The sequence below is a fragment of the Carassius gibelio genome, chromosome B22, assembly GCF_023724105.1.
Source record: "Carassius gibelio isolate Cgi1373 ecotype wild population from Czech Republic chromosome B22, carGib1.2-hapl.c, whole genome shotgun sequence".
NCBI lineage: Eukaryota > Metazoa > Chordata > Actinopteri > Cypriniformes > Cyprinidae > Carassius > Carassius gibelio.
In genome coordinates this window covers 32,511,059-32,527,692 of record NC_068417.1, presented here as the reverse complement: position 1 = coordinate 32,527,692, position 16,634 = coordinate 32,511,059, and the positions used below count along the sequence as shown (strand labels likewise).

Here is a 16,634-nt window from a genome sequence, read left to right as displayed (position 1 = left end):
AGGTCAGATAAGTCAAGAATGCACTCATTGAACAAAATTGGTATCTTGTCTACAGTTCAGTCCAGTACAGTACCTGTTACAATTGAGCTGCTGTTCTCCTTGAGGTCTTCTGTTAGGGGTGAGAAGCCAGTGTTTTAAAGTGTAACCCGAGTCTCCCAGCAGGTGACATCCAGGGTGAACATAATTTTCTTTGAATAAACCAGTGAGGCCACTCTGGGAAAGAACCCAAGCATCATGTGTTGACCCTGGCCATTTTGGGACAAGATCGGAATACAGAACAGTATACAGAAACATAGTATACATATAAGTGATTTATTTGAGCATTAGAAAAATACCATAAGAATAATTTGAGTAAGAAAAATAAATAAATAAAATAAAAAAGATTTAACTTTGTATGCCAATTACAGAACATCCTGAGATTGCAAGAAATGCAGCATTTACAATGAAAATACGTGCTGATGGGCAGTTATAGAGATCGTAATAATACCAATGCGCCATAAAGTCAATAAACCACTCTCTATTCATATAGAGGGTTTTCACGTATTTTAGATCAGATTCCAATCGGATACAAAGATAATTGTATTTGGACTAACAGTGTGAATGTAGCCATAGTTAAGTACGTCAAAATTTAAGCCATAGTCGATGCTTTATTTACACATGCTGTAACTGTACCTCTCTAAACCACAAACGCCTTTTTTAATCACTTTGTTTGCTCTCTTCTCTTTAATGTTTTACAGAACTCTAAATGTTTTTAACCGATGTGACCCATTAGTACAGACCAGAACTCGACCTTTTTTTTAGCAGCAATAATCAATCAAATTTGCAAAACCATTCAGTGGCATTGTTTACGTTCTGTGCCTCCAAAATGGCCGACTTCGGGATTGATGAAGCGTCCGTGAAAACCCTCTATCGATGGCGTTTATCTACAGTTGTGATAGCTGTGAATACACAGTAATACCGAGCTGATTCGCACTCAAACAGATGGTAATCATGCAGATACAGGCACATTCAACATAAAACAAACTCTCACATATATTAAAACTGTTGAAAAATAAAACAAACAAAGAAAAAGGCAATCGCTATAAGTTCCGCCTCCATCAGCTGACAGGTGCATCATGAGCCGTCATGAGAGAGCGCCAGAATTCAAATAAATAATCTTTCGCCTAACTTTCACTTTTTTCTTTGTGGATCGTCTCATTCTGTTTGTGACACTGTACGCTGCAAAACCATGCCATTTTTTTTTTACTACCAAGTCGCAGTTTCTTAGTGTGAGTTATTCCACATTGGACACAAACAGTTCTGTCCCTGAAGAACTGAAATATAAACAAAGGAATTATGATTCATATTACAACGTTATTGCTTTTACAACGTTATTGCTTAAACGTGCTCCATGAGATGTCGCTCAGTGGACCCTCCTAACTAAACCGGGATTTACAGCTGTGGATGTGTTTATGACTCGTTATTACGACGGATCTGGTATGTAAGTTACTGCGTTTCCATTATTCATGTTTTAATGTGTAACGTTACTGCTTACACAAATCTAGCAAATACAGTCTTTATAAGCTTTCCATTGAAAAACAGCGATCTGTCGTCGATGCTTGAGGCTTAGATCTTTATAATAATAAATAGTTTGTCTAGATAAAATTTGTCCCGTTTCAGTTAATCTATTCGTAAACACTGACACGTGCGAGTTGAGGGGAGTTGAGGACGTGCGTGTCGGGGTGCAGGTTAATAGTTAAAGAGTTAGTACACCCAAAAATCTAAATTGTGTAATTAATGACTCACCCTCATGTATTAATTTTTTTCTAAAAATCCTGTCAAACGTGGACAAACTGACAGTCACCACCATAAGCTACTACGCTATACAAATAAACTTGAATTGAATTGAATTGAATCATGTCGTTCCAAACCAGTAAGACCTCAGTTTATCTTCAGAACACAGTTTAAGATATTTTAGATTTAGTCCGAGAGCTCTCAGTCCCTCCACTGAAGCTGTGTGTACGGTATACTGTCCATGTCCAGAAAGGTAAGAAAAACATCATCAAAGTAGTCCATGTGACATCAGAGGGTCCGTTAGAATTTCTTGAAGCATTGAAAATACATTTTAGTCCAACAATAGCAAAAACTACGACTTTATTCATCATTGTCTTCTTTTCCGTGTCTGTTGTGAGAGAGTTCAAAACAAAGCAGTTTGTGATATCCGGTTCGCGAATGAATCACTCGATGTAACCGGATCTTCTTGAACCAGTTCACCAAATCAAACTGAATCGTTTTAAACGGTTTGCATCACCAATAAGCATTAATCCACAAATTACTTAAACTGTTAAGTTTTTTAATGTGGCTGACACTCCCTCTGAGTTAAAACAAAGCAAATATCCTGGAGTAATACATGTACTCAAACAGTAGACTGACTGAACTGCTGTGAAGACAGAACTGAAGATGAACACTGATCCGAGCCAGATAACGAACAAACGATTGACTCGTTAATTTTTCTTAATTTACCACTGACAAACTGTTGTGTATAACACTGCATTTTCAACACTTGCCGTTGACAACTTTGATGTAATGGTGCGTTAGCTCCTTGCTTCTGTGCTAACCTTAACTAGAGTTACAGATATTATGATAACAAAGCTGGTTAATCTTCAGATAAAGTTGACGACAAAACACAAAAGTTAAATTTTGATTTAAATGAGAATACAGAAGCTCGAAATGCCTTCCTGTTATTTTCCGTGACCGTGCTGCGAGTAACGTTAGTCCTGCTGTGATCAGTTTGATTCAGTGAGCCACAGTCCCTTCGGGGGATGAGCTCGCGTGACTGACTAAAAAATGTGCACGCTTTTTGAAAAACACCCGTATAATATTTTTTTTTTGTAAAATTAATCACTTTAAATCGAGAGGCAACCTCCCGCTCTCTCTCGTGAAACCAACAAGGAAGTGACTAAAACTGCAATTCATCGACTGGCCGCTTGAGGCGGGCTGCAGAAGGGAGTCAATCCCATAGACTCCCCATGTTAAAATGGCCTTTTTACAGCCGAAAAAAACATGTTTACAGCCTGGTGCAAAAAATAAGTTTGCCCTTAATAAATACATTTTGCCCTTCATGACAACTGTGAGGGGGGTGAATTTTTTAGATAGATAGATAGATAGATAGATAGATAGATAGATAGATAGATAATTTGTTGTCCCTTAACGGGAAATTTGTTCACACAGATTATCATACAGCACACGCAACTGGCAAATCCTCCGGCCTTTTTGCCCATTTTTGATTGTCCGCGAGAGTTGTGCGGTGGCGCGCTGCCAAGATGGCGACGGCCCACGCTGCACTCTTTGAGCTTCAAAAACACTCTTCGGGAGTCTACGGGTGACGTCACGGACACTACATCCATGTTTTTATGTCTATGCTTTAAACATGTTTGAAATCATGAATTATGCTCATTTTTATTTTAAATATTTTGTGGTCAGACATTTATACGTAAAAATCATAGATTGTATGGTAGATTAAATTAATTTATTGTAATTCATTTAGATTGAGTTCTGCTTAAATTAACAAACTCCATTTAGCAAATTTCACTATTTTAATGTGTATGGCATTCACTTAATAGGCCTAAGTGACTTTAATAAATTATAAAATATATATATTTACTAATTATAAATTACATGAGTAGGTGATTAACCACCACCTACTCAAGGTTGTAGTTTCATATTTAAATACATTTTTTTCTATATTCTATTCTATCCTATTTTATTTTATTCATAAGTTTTAAATTGCCTCTAAGAAAGAAGTTTCTCCCCACATTATGATAACATTCATAAAGTAGCCTGCAACTATAAGTCATGCTGTTATCAGAATGTTTTAGGATAATATCATAATAACATTTAGCAATTAATTAATTTTGAAATTAAATGAATACAGTTGAACGTTCTAAGAATGTTGTTCTAAAAATGTTTTCTCAACATTATGAAAACATTCGAGTACAAATAACATCCTAAAGATGTTCAGAGAACATAGTTCTAAGAACGTTTTCTATCAACCTTACAAGAACATTAACAAAGTTATAAGAACGTTAAAGAACGGTGACTTTGTTTCTTCAGTAGAACACACATTATGATGTTTAGCTTCAGGAGTTGCAGTCTGTCAATGCTTGGCAATGGTAATAGAATCTATAAAAAAATATTGTAGGACTTATAAGTGCATTACTTCAACCTATCTCCCAAATGGACCATTGACACTCCTAATTGAGATTGTAGATATAATGTTAATGGTCTATTTGAGAGATAAGTGGCAGAAATGCACTTATAGGTCGCGTACAAATAACATCCTAAAGATGTTCAGAGAACATTGTTCTAAGAACGTTTTCTATCAACCTTACAAGAACATTAACTATGTTATAAGAACGTTTCAAAAACATTATTTTAATAATGTTTTGTACTAACATATACACAACTTTTAAAGAACGTTAGTGAATGTTCTGGGAACGTTCCCTGTTAGCTGGGCTAATTCTGATACATGCAATCATAATGATTATATATTATGACATGTAGGCATTTTATATTTATGTAGCCTACACAATAGTAATCTTTCACATTGCAATCCTTTAATTTTTAATATTTGACATACTTCAATTCAATTCAAGTTTATATGTATAGCACTTTTTACAATACAAATCGTTACAAAGCAACTTTACAGAAAATTACGATACAATATAAGTTGTGACTGTCAATTTGTGCACGTTTGACAGGATTTTTCAGAAAAAAATAATATGTGTCGTAGTCAGCCAGACAATAAACATTATTAACAGCAATTATTATAAGATGCAGTCACACTTGTGCCAATATTTGTTAGTTCTGTTGTTGATTCAGGGTTAGCATCATCTGAGGTCCTCTGAGGATCAGTATCATCTCTTCTCAGGTTTTCTGGATCAAGACTGGAGCTTGTGTAAATCCTAGTTACCATTCCGTGGCAAAACATAGAAACAAATAGAGACATCATTAGTATAGCTGCTGTTCCAACAAAGTAAAAATAATTAGTTTAACCCAAGCTAAAGAATAAGAATGCACATTTGATTAGATGCAACTAACACTCATTCATTATTCATACATTATTCGAATGCTTGGCAAAAGAGATGCATTACTTGTGTATTAAATTAAGCATATATGCACACTGTGGACCCTGCCCATACTAACGCACTGTTTTAAATAAAAAAACTACAGCGCCATTGATTTTAGACCAGGTTTGAGTTGGTCTATGGTGCAGTCTATTTCAGTCGCCTCAATATAACAACGCTCCAGCAATGGGCACAAAAAATTAGGCGCAAATGCATTTGACATTTATGTAACGTGGCGTAGGACATGAAAATTATTATGGCACCAGGCTTAAACTAGCAAAGAAAAAAAAAAACATTCGCACATATGATTTCCAACCCATGTGTATATATTCCACATGTGGCCACAAGGAAACATTTGGGAAAATCCAGCATTGTAGTTAAGCACAAAAAGAAAAAAAAAAAAAAAAAAAGGTTAACTAAGTTTACGATAAATAGACCTACTGTATACATATTCATGAGGTGTAAAAAAAAATAAAGTAAACAATCCATAAAGTCTCTGAATTATTGTGTTGTTCTAAAACCACAGGAAATGATAAGAGTCATATTCCAACTGTAAATTTACAAGTGAATTTAGACGTTAAGTAGGAAGTCAGAAGGAGCTTTATTACCATGTATGTTTACACTAGTGGTGGGCATAGATAATTTATATTAATCTAGATTAATCTCACCGTGATCTTGAAATTAATCTAGATTAAAATGGCTCATTCGAATTCTGCCAACGGCATTCAGAATATGTGTGTTACCCAAATAAAACTGTCAAACAGTAAGTCTTTGAGAAGGGGTTTATCAAGCTAGGTGGTGCATTAGAAAAGGGGCTCATCTCCTGTTTCCAAAATGCATCACAAACTGCTTGAAAAAGCTGTAAACTAATTCCTAAAACAACCTTATGCCTGTTTCACACATACAATTGTACAAGTGGGCCCTGTTTGAAATTGTTTAATTAGTATGTTTGTTTATTTTTATGTATTTGTGCTATTTACACAATGTTCAAGTCTGTAGGTGTCAAGGTACAAAAACAAAATAATTAAATGTAAAATAGCACTGGATAATCTTCAATGTAAAAATGAAATATACAATATACAATCAAACCACAAATTATAACTGGTGTCTGAATACTTTTTGGTTTGACTGTTAAAACTACAAAGTAATCCAGTCAAGAGCAGTGAGTGATTTTCATTTTCATTTTCTTGGATTAACATTACAGCAGCCATCAGCTAAATTAGGCGCGGTCGCTTTAAGAGACGATGAACGCATTGAATATAATACACATCCCATTTTTTTCCTCAACTGTTTACTTTCACTTAAGAATTACGGACAGTTTTTTCGAGTATAATTTCCAAGGTGGGTATTTTGACATATTTTGTGTGTATTTGTCGGCACAAGAGCAAAAATAAGCAAATTCGATGTTCAAGTGTTTTGAGACGCCTTTCTCTCAGGCGGCAATGAAGTCGACCAGAAGTTGAAGTCGGCCGTGTGACGCCATCTTGTAGCAAAACTTCACTTGCGTTAGCATTCCCATTGACTCCCATTCATTTTGGCGTCACTTTGACAGCGAATAACTTTACATCTGAGGCATTTTAAGACTCCGTTTGTCCATTATTTATTTCTAAAGATACACAACAATGTATAAAGGGCCCCATTACCTTCTATGTTAGATTATGGCCCCGTAGAAACAGTTAACTTAATATGGCGTACTTGCGTTACATTTGAAAATACTATACAAAATAATTAATCAGAATACTTACTCCTGCTCACTCACGACAAAGAACTCCCCGCTCAAGCTCGCCGTCTCTGCAAGATTAACGATGGCAGTTTGCACGCACAGCTACTAGAAGATTTACATCTGTCAGACAGGTTGCTGACGTCATCAAGCTTAGTTTGAGTCTGCGCGTCAGAAACGGAAGTGCTAAAAAACGCAAAAAATGGGCTTCACTTGTCTCAATTGAGTTCCAATGGGGTCACTGTGTCCATTTCTTTTACTGTCTATGCTTTCTCTGCGTGAGCCCTGAACACCAGAACACCGCGAGTACTGAATTGGGCTCTTTCACATCTTTTTGTTTGTTCAAACTGCGAGTTGTATTTGTTCGTTCAGGTGCAGGAGGGACTTCGAGGAGAACTTCATCTCGGTTCAGTGTCGCTGTCCGTGATACGCGACTATCTCTCTCTCTCTCTCCGCACCGAACACAGCACGCGAGTAACAAGCTACTCTGTTCAGCTTTTCCGCGTCTTGTGTTTGGATGCTTTAATGTTTAAATCAACAAGCGGTATGGCTTACAAACACGTGGAAAAGATAAGCTTTCGTGACGATGCGCAGCAGTGGCCCGTCAACCGTCCTGAGCATCTTTTTAGGCTGGCCTCAGCCAGTCGGTTATATAAAATATCAAGGTGAAAGTCATCATAGCTTGCTTAGTATAGACCCAGCTCCCAACCAATATTTTTTTTATCGCCAAATAAGGGTCTCACGTAAACGCAGCACGTTAACGTCGATAACGGGCCACCACTTATTTACACACACACAATGAATGTGACTTGACGACAGGAGCTTCCAGTGCAGAAAGTAGGCTACAGACAAAATGCAAGTACAGGCATAGTGATTTAGTTATTTAAACAACTAATTGAACAAAATTTACATTGTGAAACATAAAATAAAATGCAACTCCATACATGCAAGTAATTTTATTAGTGAGACAGATGCATTAAAGGGAAAACAATGGAAATGTTATGTTTATCTGCTTACACCCAGGGCATCCAAGATGTAGGTCACTTTGTTTCTTCAGTAGAACACACATTATGATGTTTAGCTTCAGGAGTTGCAGTCTGTCAATGCTTGGCAATGGTAATAGAATCTATAAAAAAAGTGTAAGACTTATAAGTGCATTACTCTCCCAAATGGACCATTATCACTCCTAATTGAGATTGTAGATATAGTGTTAATGGCCCATTTGAGAGATAAGTGGCAGTAATGCACTTATAAGTTTGTGATCCACCATAAAACAAGCAAGAAGAAGCAGTGTTGCCAATTTAGCCTTAGACATCATATAGATAGACGCCTTATCGAACGCTACTGCCTATTGGCACGGTCAAGCCATGGAGCCGCCATCTTGGATCGGTCGCCAGCTCCACTCAGTGTAACTTGTTTGCCAGGTCCAAAATCAAAATATGTGATGCATGATATAAGGTAATTTATAAATCACACACTATAAATATGATAAAGAAGCAGAAACAGATAGTTGCAGTAAAATAAGATATTTTAATAAGTTGAAGAAACAATGTATGATGATTTATGACATACACACACACACACACACACACACACACACACACACACACACACACACACAATCTTCTCTCTCTCTCACTCACACATACTAACACCCCTGAAAGAGGACTGTTTTGCAGAGCTTCTTTCTCGTGCTGCCTTTCTGTAGTTCAAGAGAGGCGAGTTTGGCAACATGGTGGAGCCTTATCTTTAGAAACACGGTCACTACCAGAGTAGAAGTTGAAGTGCTCTTTAAGCACCACACTTAAGTAGAAGTACTAAAGTATTCAATATTTTTTGTACTTAAGTATTGCAAGTAGTCTATTTTAAAATTTACTACTCAAGTACTGAAAGTAAAAGTACAAGTATTGTGTTATGTAGTTATTAAAGAAAGTAGTCAAAAGTTTGAACATATTGTTTTTACTATTTCAAATTATTAGCCTAAAGGACAATCACAATTCTTTTGACTGTAACTTTTTGTAAAAAAAAAAAAAAAAAAAAAACCATTAAAGGGTTATTTCGCCCAATTTGCAAAATTATGTCATTAATAACTTACCCTCATGTTGTTTCAAACATGTAAGACCTCCGTTTATCTTCAAAACACAGTTTAAGATATTTTTGATTTAGTCCGAGAGCTCTCAGTCCCTCCATTGGAGCTGTGTGTACGGTTTACTGTCCATGTCCAGAAAGGTAAGAACAACATCATCAAAGTAGTCCATGTGACATCAGAGGGTCCGTTAAATATAAAAAATAGCAAAAACTATTACTTTATTCAGCATCGTCTTCTCTTCCGTGTCTGTTGTTAGACAGTTCAAAACAAAGGAGTTTGTGATATCCGTTTCGTGAACGAATCATAGATGTAACCGGATCTTTTTGAAACAATTCACCAAATCGAACTGAATCGTTTTAAACGGTTCGCGTCACCAATACGCATTAATCCACAAATGACTTAAGCTGTTAACTTTTTTTAATGTGGCTGACACTCCCTCTGAGTTAAAACAAGCCAACATCGCGGAGTAATTAATTTACTCAAACAGTAGACTGAATGAACTGATGTAAAGAGAGAACTGAAGATGAACACAGAGCCGAGCCAGATAATGAACAAAAGACTGACTTGTTCACGAGAACCGTTTACGAATTCGTGTCCAATTCGAGAACTGAGGAGCTGATGATACTGCGCATGTGTGATTCAGCGTGAAGCAAACCGACACACAGCGCTGGACCGAACTGATTCTTTGGTGATTGATTCTGAACTGATTCTGTGCTAGTGTTATGGGTGCGGGTAAACCGAAGGCTTGCAATCATCGCCAATGACGTCATTACGTCGAGCGCAAAAGAACCGGTGAACTGTTTTCTTCACCCGGTTTATTGAATCGAACTGTCAGAAAGAACTACTGGTGATCCGAACACCGATGCAACCGGTTCTTGACTCGTGAAAGAGTCATTATCTGTCTCTGTTCATCTCTCTCTTCACAGCAGTTCAGTCAGCATGCGCAGTCTTCTTAATCGCTTGATTCGCTCAATGATGTGCCAGCTTCATCAAACCTGCCATCTACAGTTCTGGCAGTGGTAATGTGGGTAACGAGTAACGATGCAGCACATAACAAAAATAACGGAGTAAAAGTATTAAACTCAGCGAAAATATGTACTGAAGTAAAAGTGGAAGTAGGGGAAAAAAATAATACTCCAGTAAAGTACAGATAAAGCCTTTTAGTACTTAAGTACAGTAGTGAAGTAGTTCTACTTCGTTACTATACATCTCTGGGAACACCTCGTCATGACCCGTGTCTGTAGCATACATTGAAAAAACAACAACAACTACAGCCTCTGACGTCACTACCGGCGCGACTATAAACAGGCACTGGGAGAACACGTCATCCTCTTCTTCATCTTCACTGACTGTTCTGTCTGAAACATGCATCTGAAAGAACTGGTATGAGGGATCTTTCTCTGTATATCATGGCAACTACTAGCAAGCGTCTAGACAATGTGTGCATCCACGTCAGTTTATTTGACACCCAATGACACACACAATCTTTGCGTCATTTGTTTGGGTGAAGAGCACGCCCGAGATGTCTTTCAGGCATTCTGTGTGCATTGTGAGCGTTTTTTCAAGGAAAAAAAAAGCTCCGATCTCATTCTTCTCTCTTCCGGGATAAAAAAAAGGCAGTCATCTGTTTCCCATGGTTCAGGACCTGTCGCTGCTGATGCACGGAGGAGAATGAGCTTGTGAGAATACAGGTGGATCTGTTGAAGGTGGATCTGTCTGAATAATTTAAAGAGGGATTTTCCCTTTCGCGCTCGTAATGGCGGCGGACGAGAGAGAGTCTCGGGAGGATGATGTTATATCTTTAACACTATCTGATAATGAGGTTAGTGCTCTGCTGGGTTTTTACCCAGGAAAAGCAGGAGATATTGAGGATGGTGAAGAAGCTGTGGCTGAGCCTTTTCAATTCTCCTGCCCTGCGTATGTAGAGCTAAAGTTGGACTTGCCATGAAAATGCGCTAACAAGGTGACGATGAAAGGCCATTTATAAAAAAAAAAACGCTGGATGAGCGTTATCTTTCTGACCATAGCTCTCCATACAGATATCAAAAAGAAATGAAAGAGGTCGTTTTCTTCTCACATCCATCGGTTTGAATTTAATCTAAGTAACAGGATAGTGTTTCGTTAGTGAATGAATCAACCGTTTAAATTATTTTTTTCGCAATGACGCACTTATTAACAGTGACTTTCTGCCACCTACTGATGGTTTTAATTTAACATTTAAGGTACCTTTTCATTTTTTACAATAATTTCCAACATTAGTTTTCAATGTTTTATGTTTAAAATATCAAAAAATTATTTATTCATTTGTAACTGCAGGTTAAAGTACTCCATGTCCCATAGGGCCATATTAAACTGTGCTTAAAAATATCTAGCACTTCAGATGTAGCTTCTGTTTTCTCTGCATTGCAAAGATACATTTTGGTGATACTTGGATGCCCTGGGTGTAAACAGATAAACATCACTGTCATTTTTGGGTGAACTATCGCTTTAAGTTTCATGACAACCAAATTTGAGGATTCCCAAAAGCTGCTCAGAGACTTTCTTTGACTATTTAACTCAATTATATTAAATAAACAAGACTGGTGGAAATGCATTACAATACATAATGTACGTAATTTCTTAAAACTATCAATAAACATTTGATAACTGAAGCTCATTATTAAAAGAAATACTCAACACAGTGAGTTACCTAGAAAGCGGTAGCCTGTACTTTCTATGCACACACTTTATGGCACTTAATGCCTCTTAATTTAATGGCAGAGAAGCAGCTTTTTCCCCCAATACAAAATGGACAACGGAGATACTAAAAGTTAAAGGGAAAAGACAGAAGCAGGCTATTCACAATTTTAAAAGAGTTGGGAGTCTGGTCACCCCAAGATCTGTAACTTGATACTACTATATGTCGTTGTGGATTTTGGTAACTTCCATCAGATAAACTTTTAACAGGATAAGAACTTAATTTACCTTCCGAAAAATAGCTTCATATTTTAACAGAAGGAGTTATGCTACTGTACATTTAATAAGTTCAGAGAGCAACTCACCTTTCATCCAATAATCAGTAAAACACTGATCATGCAACTTAGAGCAAAATGTTTCATCCATGTTGTCTGCTCATTTAGCAACACTTCAGTGCGATTCTGACACTGTGGTAACTTTGCAGGTATAGTTTGGTCTGTAAAAAAAAGTGCTCAAATATATATCCATGCGTGTGTGTGTGTATACATTTAAGGGAGTGTATACATTAGGGGTGGGAATCACCAGAGGCCTCACGATACAATATTATCACGATACTTGTGTCATGATACACTTGTTATATGAACTTGTACAAAAAAGTTGTTCAGACCATTCAGCAATTGGGGCATTTGAAAGTAAATTACTGTTAAATTGAAATTCAATTAAACAAAACATGTAGTCTTACATCTAGGGATGCACCAACATGAAAATTCTGGGCTGAAACAGAAACCCAAAATGGTTTGTAATGATTATTTATTATTTTATTAAATAATATTAAGTTCTTTTGTTAGCCTTTTTAAATGTATCTCAATTTGAATGATACTGAATAAAAAATATATAAAATAAATAATAATAATAATAATAATAAAAACACAATAAGCCAATAAAATAACCACACTTTTACTGAAGGTAACAATAAAACTGGAAATAATTTATATTAATATTGGTAACTCTTTACAATAAGGTTCATTAGTAAACTACTTTAGTTAACAAACTGAGATATTATTCATCTTAGTTCATTCATCTAAAACTAATTCAACAGTTGTTCTAGTTAACATTTAATGCACTCTGAATTAACTTGACCTAACAATGAACAACTGTATTCTCATTAACTAACATTGAGGCAGATTAAATACTGTAATAAATGTATTGTTCATTGACTGCTCGTTCATGTTAGTTAATACATTATCATTAATGGAACCTTACTGTAAAGTGGAACCTGAATATTAAATATCAGTGTATATAATTTTTTTTATTAACTTCAATGTAAAAGAATCAGATATACAGTATTGTTCAAAATAATAGCAGTACAATGTGACTAACCAGAATAATCAAGGTTTTTAGTATATTTTTTATTGCTACGTGGCAAACAAGTTACCAGTGGGTTCAGTAGATTGTCAGAAAACAAACAAGACCCAGCATTCATGATATGCACGCTCTTAAGGCTGTGCAATTGGGCAATTAGTTGAAAGGGGTGTGTTCAAAAAAATAGCAGTGTCTACCTTTGACTGTACAAACTCAAAACTATTTTGTACAAACATTTTTTTTTTCTGGGATTTAGCAATCCTGTGAATCACTAAACTAATATTTAGTTGTATGACCACAGTTTTTTAAAACTGCTTGACATCTGTGTGGCATGGAGTCAACCAACTTGTGGCATCTCTCAGCTGTTATTCCACTCCATGATTCTTTAACAACATTCCACAATTCATTCACATTTCTTGGTTTTGCTTCAGAAACAGCATTTTTGATATCACCCCACAAGTTCTCAATTGGATTAAGGTCTGGAGATTGGGCTGGCCACTCCATAACATTAATTTTGTTGGTTTGGAACCAAGACTTTGCCCGTTTACTAGTGTGTTTTGGGTCATTGTCTTGTTGAAACAACCATTTCAAGGGCATGTCCTCTTCAGCATAGGGCAACATGACCTCTTCAAGTATTTTAACATATGCAAACTGATCCATGATCCCTGGTATGCGATAAATAGGCTCAACACCATAGTAGGAGAAACATGCCCATATCATGATGCTTGCACCTCCATGCTTCACTGTCTTCACTGTGTACTGTGGCTTGAATTCAGAGTTTGGGGGTCGTCTCACAAACTGCCTGTGGCCCTTGGACCCAAAAAGAACAATTTTACTCTCATCAGTCCACAAAATGTTCCTCCATTTCTCTTTAGGCCAGTTGATGTGTTCTTTGGCAAATTGTAACCTCTTCTGCACATGCCTTTTTTTTAACAGAGGGACTTTGCGGGGGATTCTTGAAAATAGATTAGCTTCACACAGACGTCTTCTAACTGTCACAGTACTTACAGGTAACTCCAGACTGTCTTTGATCATCCTGGAGGTGATCATTGGCTGAGCCTTTGCCATTCTGGTTATTCTTCTATCCATTTTGATGGCTGTCTTCCGTTTTCTTCCACGTCTCTCTGGTTTTGCTCTCCATTTTAAGGCATTGGAGATCATTTTAGCTGAACAGCCTATCATTTTTTGCACCTCTTTATAGGTTTTCCCCTCTCTAATCAACTTTTTAATCAAAGTACGCTGTTCTTCTGAACAATGTCTTGAACGACCCATTTTCCTCAGCTTTCAAATGCATGTTCAACAAGTGTTGGCTTCATCCTTAAATAGGGGCCACCTGATTCACACCTGTTTCTTCACAAAATTGATGACCTCAGTGATTGAATGCCACACTGCTATTTTTTTGAACACACCCCTTTCAACTAATTCAACTAATTGCCCAATTGCACAGCCTTAAGAGCGTGCATATCATGAATGCTGGGTCTCATTTGTTTTCTGAGAATCTACTGAACCTACTGGTAACTTGTTTGCCACGTAGCAATAAAAAAATATACGAAAAACCTTGATTATTCTGGTTAGTCACATTGTACTGCTATTATTTTGAACAATACTGTAAGATGTTGGATTTATGTTTTTTTTTGGACTAATTATCCAAAAAATTATAGTCCTACAAAGCTATTATTATCAGAGCATATGAGCATAGCACAATGTCACTGAAGGCAGCATAATTTTACCAGCGTTACCTAGTAAAGCTGAAGTAGTCCATATTATGTGACAAGGAGAGTGAAACATGCGCACTAAACACTGCCAGGCGGGGCGCTGTGTGCCATATATATATATATTTAATTTTTACATGTAGCCTATCTTTTTTGCTCTGATTTTCAGCCATTTTTCTCTTAGATAATTTTTGGATGCTGGTGCATCTACTTACATCCCCTCCTTGTTAACAAATCCAAAGTAGGCCTAAGTCCATACGTTCGATTTAAACGCAGAAGGAGCTTTCCTGATAACCTTCCGCGATGCTTTCATCTTTATTTTACTAACTTACTGCATGCTGAAGGTGACCCAGTTGAACTCAACACCATCTAGTGGATTGTCAAGAAATTGATTTTAAAAAAATTTTGATTCTAAAAAATAATATAGTAAAAGATCGATACTTGGCATCCGTGTATCGATACAATAAATATCATGATACTATACTGTATCAACCCCCCCCCCACTCCTAGTATACATTAGTATAAGCACATAACTGAAGTAGTATCACTCACCAGTGTGTATGATGATGTGTAGTATGATGCCATTGCTGAATTTTACCTCTGTTTCTGTGTCCATGCAATAATAAAGTCCTAACTCATTAATAGTGATGTTATTTATGAAAAGACGATGTTTAGGTTGCACTGAATATTTGAGCCTGAAGTTTTTGTTGTAGTAAAATGTTGATGGTGGGTTTAAAAATGACTGTAATATCACAACCGGAAGATTTGGTAAATTCAGCAAAATCCATGTGGCCACCTTTGCATCAATATCACAGTTTATAGTCACATTTTGACCCAAATCTGTTAGTTGATCTGTTAAAGTCTCTGCAGCTTGACACCACATTAGCAGATCTACGAGAAAAAAATATTTTTCACTCAAACAAGAAAATATATTTCATTATAACACATGTATGAAAATATTTTCATGAGTAAACTCACAGAGCTGAAGCTTTAAGATCTTCAACATGATGGTTGGTTCACGCTGCTTTTTAGATGAAACCAGACCTCGGGTCTCTTTTAGGAGGACTCTTAGCCACACCAAGCAGAGGAAGTCAAATCAAGACTACTGTAAGTTGACAAGTAAATCAATTGTCAAGTAAGTTGGCAATACAATACAGCAGATGGCAATATTGCAAATGGTCAAAGAAGAAGGTGCAAGGGTGCATTTGCAAGGAACGAAGTCAAATGAACAACAAATGAGTTTTTTAATATTCAAGGAGATATAGGTGTATATACTGTAATCAGGGAGTGAGAAAAAGAAGGGAAGAAGTGCTCTTTAGTGCATTTTGAACATTTCATAAACATTTTAATACATTTATGAAGGGTTAATTTGCAAAAAAACATTAACTCCCCTTTTTTTTTGTTGAGAAATCATGTTTTTTATTGCAAATTCCATTTAATATCAATCAAACTGCAGTTGATTATTTTTTTTTTGATTAAGTAATAATAATAACTTAAAATCAGGTAATTTACAAAATTAAGGTTCATTTAAAATGTTTTATTTTTCCACACTAATAGTTAGTTTTATAGGAAAAGCAGATAACTCCAACAGTAATTTTTTTTGGCAAGAATAGATAACTCCACATTTCATGTAAATCCCTGACAAAAGTTGTTGTGATCATAGACTGTATGGTTGTGATTTCACACAATACACGAAGCCTTTCCCCTCACCATTGTAAAGCACTGCTTTTGCTAAATTCTCTGAAAATGTTTCAGCTTTAATTTTCCTTTCCTTTTACACCCTGAAGAAGATAGGTTCATTGAAATTATCCATTCTCGATCACTTTTAAGGGGATAGCACACCAGATGAGAAGCACAATGCCACATAGCATTGCGTCGTGTCGCGTCACGTCTTTAAAATTTCAAACACGTTGTTTTTTATGAGTGTATGCACACGGGCGGCGCCATTCGGCATCTGTCCACAGCGTCCA

General features: G+C 36.4%; 2 protein-coding genes across 5 annotated transcripts in view; one reads left to right on the top strand and one right to left on the bottom strand.

Annotated features, from left to right (window-relative positions):
* LOC127988265 (V-set domain-containing T-cell activation inhibitor 1) overlaps nt 1-16,634 on the top strand; it is a 138,695-nt gene that overhangs the window by 6,681 nt on the left and 115,380 nt on the right. The gene's annotated exons all lie outside the window — the stretch shown is intronic.
* The window catches only part of LOC127988262 (uncharacterized), a 93,215-nt gene that overhangs the window by 2,327 nt on the left and 74,254 nt on the right, over nt 1-16,634 (bottom strand). For 2 of the 3 annotated variants that reach the window (XR_008161593.1, XR_008161592.1), the window contains exons 3-6: nt 15,643-15,769; nt 15,217-15,555; nt 11,956-12,086; nt 74-4,943 (exon numbers count right to left, since the gene is read on the bottom strand). The gene's annotated coding sequence lies outside the window, so the exon portion shown is untranslated. The remainder of the gene's footprint in view (nt 1-73; nt 4,944-11,955; nt 12,087-15,216; nt 15,556-15,642; nt 15,770-16,634) is intronic. The other variant, XR_008161591.1, reaches the window with a different exon arrangement.